The following is a 6389-nucleotide window of genomic DNA, read 5'->3' as shown; positions in this document are numbered from 1 at the left end:
GTGACTCTGAGAAAGTGGCTTTATGAGTGGGTCTGCTACGTTGTTATGTGTGTAAACTCTCTCGACGTTGACATCTCCTCTATTTTCAACTCAGATTCACCACCAAAAATAAGAAAAATGTCCTGAGTCCTTCGCAAGTACTTAAGGATGTTTTTCACTGTTTTCCAGTGGTCTTCACCTGGATTGGACTGATATCTGCTCGTCACACTAATTGAATAAGCAACATCAGGCCTTGTACACAACATTGCGTACATGATAGATCCTATTGCTGAAGCATAAGGAATCTTACTCATACGCTTTCTTTCCTCAGGTGTCTTAGGAGACATTTTTTTCGGAAAGGGACACTCCATGGCTCATCGGTATGAGAACTCTTTTGGGGTTTTCCATGCTAAACCTTTTAAGCACTTTCTGGATGTATGTACCCTGGGTAAGACCTATCATTCTTCTAGATCTATCTCTATAGATCTTCATACCGAGAATGTAGGATGCTTCTCCCAAGTCCTTCATGGTGAAGTTATTTGATAGCCATACTTTGACTGATTGTAGCATCGGTATATCATTTCCTATAAGAAGTATGTCATCTACATACAATACAAGAAATGTTACCGCGCTCCCACTAACCTTCTTTTAGACACATGGTTCATCTATTTTTTTGATAAAACCAAACTCTTTGATTGTCTCATCAAAACGGATGTTCCATCTACGAGAAGCTTGCCTTAAACCATATATGGTTCGCAGCAGATTATACACTAGGTGTTCATTTCCCTTGGAAAGAAAACCCTCTGGCTGTGTCATATACACTTCCTCCTCATGTTCCCCATTGAGGAAGGCCGTTTTCACGTCCATTTGCCAGATCTCATAGTCGTAGTAAGCAGCAATCGCAAGCAAAATCCGAATTGATTTTAACAGGGCTACAGGCGAAAAAGTTTCATCAAAGTCAATCCCTTGCCTTTGTTTGAATCCTTTTGCCACGAGCCTGGCCTTATAGGTCTCCACCTGGCCATCTGATCCAATCTTTCTCTTCTATACCCATTTGCACCCAATAGGCTTAACACCTTCAGGCGCCTCTACCAGAGTCCATACTTGGTTGGTAGACATAGATTCCATTTCGGATTTCATGGCACTACGCCATTTCTCTGAGTCAACACTACTCATAGCCTCATTATAGGTCACAAGGTCGTCATCATCAATGATTGCCAACTCATTGTCATTCTTAATGACAAGGCCATAATACCTCTCAGGTTGGCGAGACACTCACCCTGTCCTACGAATGGGCTGTTCCACAGAAGGTTGTTCAGTCTGAACAGGTGTTTCCATTTGATCCGTAGTAGTTTGTGCTTCTTGAACTTCATTAAGTTTAATTTTTCTCCCACTATTTCCTTCAAGGATAAACTCCTTTTCCAAGAAGGTAGCATGTCTGGAGACAAACACCCGATGATCGGTGTAAAAGTAATACCCCAAAGTCTCTTTAGGATATCCCACAAAATTATATTTTACGAATCGAGATTCCAGCTTATCTGGGTCAACTTTCTTGACATAAGCTGGACATCCCCAAATCTTAACGTGTTTAAGACTCGGTTTCCTTTCTTTCCATATCTCATATGGTGTTTGAGGAACATATTTGGAAGGCACCTTATTCAGTAAATATGCTGAGGTTTCCAATGCATAACCCCATAGGAATACTGGAAGATTCGCATAGCTCATCATGGACCGAACCATGTCTAACACAAGTTCGTTTTCTCCTTTCAGATACCCCATTTAACTGTGGAGTATATGGAGGAGTCCACTGGGAGACTATACCATTTTCTTTGAAATAATCTAGAAAATCTCCATTCAAGTATTCACCACCTCGATCTGATCGAAGAGTTATAATACTGTGTTTGGTTTATTTCTCCACTTTATGTTTATATTCTTTGAACTTTTCAAAGGCTTCAGACTTGTGTTTCATCAAATACACATATCTGAATCTAGATCTATCATCTATGAAAGTAATGAAGTACGAAAATCCACCCATGGCTTGCGTAGACATTTGTCCACATACATCTGTGTGTACCAATCCTAGCAAATCCGCAGCCCTCTCTCCATGTCCACTAAATGGAGATTTGGTCATTTTACCCAATAGACAAGACTCGCATGTAGGATATGATTCAAAATCAAAGGGGTCAAGTAACCCTTCCTTATGCAATGTCCGCAGTCTATTTTCACTAATATGACCTAGCCTAAAGTGCCATAAATAGGTCAGATTTTCATCATCTCATTTTCTTTTATTAGTTTGTTTAATCTGAAATAAATCATGCTCTACGTCACATACATACAGACCATTATTTAAAATGCCACGTCCAAAAAAGAACATTATCTCTAAGGATAGAACATTCATTATTCTTAATAATAAATGAAAAACCATCCACATCCAACATAGGAATAGAAACAATATTCCTCACAATAGAGGGAACGTAATAACAATTATTCAAAATAATAGTCTTGCCCATAGGCATATGTAAACTAAATTATCCTACAGATATGGCCGCAACCCTTGCTCCATTGTCCATACGTAAAATCACCTCATCTTTTTCAAGAGTCCTACTTCCCTTTAGTCCTTGCAACGAATTGCAAATATGAGAACCACAGGTGGTATCTAATACCCAAGTAGAAATTTGACCTAGTGACATATTAACTTCGATCATGAACATGCCTGAATCAGAAGCGGTATTTTTACTACCCTTCTTCTTCTTCAATTCTGCAAGGTAAACCTTGCTGTTCCTCTTCCAGTGCCCCAACTTGTTACAGTGAAAATAAACAGCTAAATTAGGACCAGTCAACTTGTGAGCATCTAGTATACTCCAGAGTGATAGTACAGAAGACATAACGAATATAGTACATCTGTAAATGATAAACACATAACAATACTTAGCAAATATTCAATTTCATTTCAAAACACTATATGAATCGGGTATTTATTCATAAGTGTCTCCCACTAGTTTATCTAATTTATTCAACCCCATAAGTGAAAATTAAGCATTCATAATGCTAGTGGGAATAGGGATCCTACATTCCATTACACAACCTCGGCTGTGGCACGAAACATCATGTGATGTTCAATAGGCAGACAACTCTTGTCAATTACATCTTATGTTATTCCCTAATATAAGTTTAGCCTCTTAAATAATTGAGTCACGGCTGTGGCACGACAAACTTAATATTCTAAGTCAAGTCTAACCCAACATTTCGTACAATTGAATCAGTCTCCAACGGCCCACGGCTGTAGCACGTACCGACCTTTAGATTCTAATTCAATGTACACATCTCTATGTGTTGGTTATAGGCCCAATAAGGCCCATCGAACGAAGGCCCATTAAGCGGTTGTGCTACTGGGCCGAAGGACCTCCAGGCCCGCGTAACGAAGGCCCACGGAAGCTCAGGCCGAGGCCCATGATAAGTGGCATTTTATACCACTTAGAACGTCTTAAAATGGCTTAAATTGGTGTCTTGAAATCAAGTATTTTGTGTATTTGATGCGTTTTTCTAGTGTTTATGCATTTCAGGGTATTAGTTGCATTTCGGAGGAGGAATCATCAAGAATAAGCCTTGGCATGTGTTCACCATTGCGAGAGGAAAAGAACGGGCAGATTACGGCGAAGAAACGGAGCAAACCAGGATTTTTTCCAGTAGGGTCCTGCGCGCCCGCGCAGCAGCCTTGCGCGCCCGCGCAGAAATGCTGAGCGGCCGCACAGGGTCGGGGAAAAAGCTGAATTAATTTAGACTTCTACTTCTGTTTGGCTTCCAACTTCTATGTAATCTGAGTTTTATGGGACTATTATATAAGTAGATTTGAGACGTTTTCATAGAGAATATGAAGGAGATTATGTTTTAGATTGTGTTTTGCGCAAGAAGCGAAGGAGATAAGGAAGAAGACCGATTTAGCACACCGCAACGAAGAGGAAGCATACTTTCTTGTGATTCTTGTTTCGTTGTAACGTTGGATGCTAGTTTTCTTGCTTTGACTTATTTACTCTTGTGACGTACTCTGTTTTAATATAATTAGTTTAGTTATTATTTTCTTGTGTTGTTTATCATGATTTCATATGAACCCATGATGGCGATAAGTTCTATTATGGGCTAATCGTGATCATGGGGTTGCAACGGATTTATTATGGAATTCTTTAGTTAATTGTTTAATACTTTAGTGTGTGATAATTGCATGATATCTAGTATTGGTTATGCGTATTCGTCTTATGTGCGTTGCGAACATATAAGATAGGGTGTTAATCTCTTGTGAAGCGATGGTGGATCTTGAGATTTAGAACTTGCCATACTAGCATAGGTTCATGTACGTTGTGCATGATTAGTGGGTAACTCTAACAGTTTTATTTGCCCTATGTAATCAAAAGGAATAACTTGTGCTTAAATCGTTGTGTTGTCAATTTCTGTAGACATATAGGAACTCAACATTATTGATGACTATTCAACTTCTATCTTAATTGTGGATGTTTGGTAGAATGGTATTAGTACAATGAAAGTTGGCTTTTATCAGTTTCGTGTTATTCGATTAATATCATCACTGTCACATGCTAAAGGTAATAACAATGGCTATAGAAGGAAGTAATAATGAAGTTGTGATCTCATGAGTGTTTTATTATTGATAAATTGAAATTTTAGTTAAGTGGTTAATTAAGTAGTTAATTATAATTAATATTTAATCAACAATTTTAAGTGTTATCTTAACATTGAGAAGTAATCATACATTGGTGAGTGAGTTTAATTAGACAATAACTTAGTCTGAGTCTCTGAGGGAACGAACTAGAAAGTATTCTATATTACTTGCGAACGCGTATACTTGCGTGAAATTAGTGCGTGATTTCGCCCTAACAAGTTTTTGGCGCCGCTGCCAGGGACTCGGCGTATTTGTTTAGTTTATGTACTTACCATCATTGGTCATTAGGACTCAGTGATTAGGACGTAGTAGTTAATTACTCTTTTCGGTTGTGTTTCAGGTACTTTAGCAAGCGTTTATGCAAACTCGTTCTCGTGCTCGCAAGAGGACCTTAGATACAGCTGAGGAGAAAGACGAAGTTCTTGATACTCCGGAGAAGTTAGATTTTGAGGATTCGGATTCAGGAACTGAGCAGAAAGAACCAGTAAAGATGGGAGATCGTATTGTTCAAGCTGATCCAGCTCTTATGGATTTTTCTCGGCCTAAAATTGATGATATTCAGTCAAGCATCCTTCATCCGGCTATTCAAGCTAACACCTTTGAAATCAAGCCGGGCACTATTCAGATGGTGCAGAATTCTGTTTCTTTTGGAGGAGCGGCAACTGAAGACCCCAACATGCACATAAGGAATTTTGTCGAGATCTGCAGCACTTTTAAGTATAATGGTGTGACGGATGAGGCTATCAAGTTGAGGCTTTTCCCATTCTCACTGAGGGATAAGGCTAAAGACTGGTTACATTCTGAACCAGCTGGGTCCATCACTACGTGGCAAGATCTTGCGCAAAAGTTTCTGGTGAAGTTTTATCCAATGGCAAAGACTGCTGCTATGAGGAGTGCTCTTACTCAGTTTGCGCAGCAACCTACAGAATCTATGTGCGAGGCTTGGGAACGCTACAAGGAAATGTTGAGAAAATGTCCAAATCATGGAATGCCGGATTGGATGGTAATCACTGGTTTTTATAATGGTTTGGGGGCCCAATCTCGGCCCATGCTCGATGCAGCAGCTGGAGGTGCCTTATGGGCTAAAAGCTATACTGAGGCGTATAATCTTATCGAGACGATGGCTGCAAATGAGCATCAAAACCCAACTCAGAGGATGACGTCAGGCAAGGTAGCAGGTATTCTGGAAGTTGATGCAGCCACCGCTATTGCAGCCCAGCTCCAAGCGCTATCAATGAAGGTTGATTCTTTGGCTACGTATGGAGTTAATCAAATAGCTATGGTTTGTGAGCTTTGTGCAGGTTCTCATGCTACGGATCAGTGTTCTCTTGTCAACGAATCTGTTCAGTATGTGAATAATTATCAGCGACAACAGCAGCCTGTGCCAGCAACCTATCATCCTAACAACAGAAATCATCCAAATTTCAGCTGGGGGAATAATCAGAATGCTATTCAGCCAACATATCAGCAAGGAGTAAGTAAACAGTTTAACCCACCTGGATTCCAGCAACCACAGCAGTATGCTACAAGGCAATCATATCCTCAACAAGGAAGTGCAGCTGCACCTACTAGTGCTGATTTTGAGGAACTTAAGCTGTTGTGCAAGAGTCAGGCGGTTTCTATCAAGACCTTGGAAAATCAAATCGGTCAATTAGCCAATGCAGTGCTCAATCGTCAACCTGGCACTCTTCCCAGTGACACGGAAGTACCAGGCAGGAAGGAAGCTAAAGAGTAAGTC

The 6389-nt window shown here is 40.0% G+C and overlaps 1 non-coding gene across 1 annotated transcript; it reads right to left on the bottom strand.

The window, feature by feature from the left end:
• Positions 1–5534: 5534 nt before the first annotated feature.
• Positions 5535–5641, bottom strand: LOC141722761 (small nucleolar RNA R71). Its single transcript, XR_012575765.1, has one exon. It is a non-coding gene; the product is annotated as a small nucleolar RNA R71 (small nucleolar RNA).
• Positions 5642–6389: the final 748 nt, after the last annotated feature.

Source organism: Apium graveolens, chromosome 4 (assembly GCF_009905375.1).
Source record: "Apium graveolens cultivar Ventura chromosome 4, ASM990537v1, whole genome shotgun sequence".
Taxonomy (NCBI): domain Eukaryota; kingdom Viridiplantae; phylum Streptophyta; class Magnoliopsida; order Apiales; family Apiaceae; genus Apium; species Apium graveolens.
The sequence above is the reverse complement of the archived record's forward strand: the minus strand, read 5'-3'. Positions and strand labels throughout refer to the sequence as shown.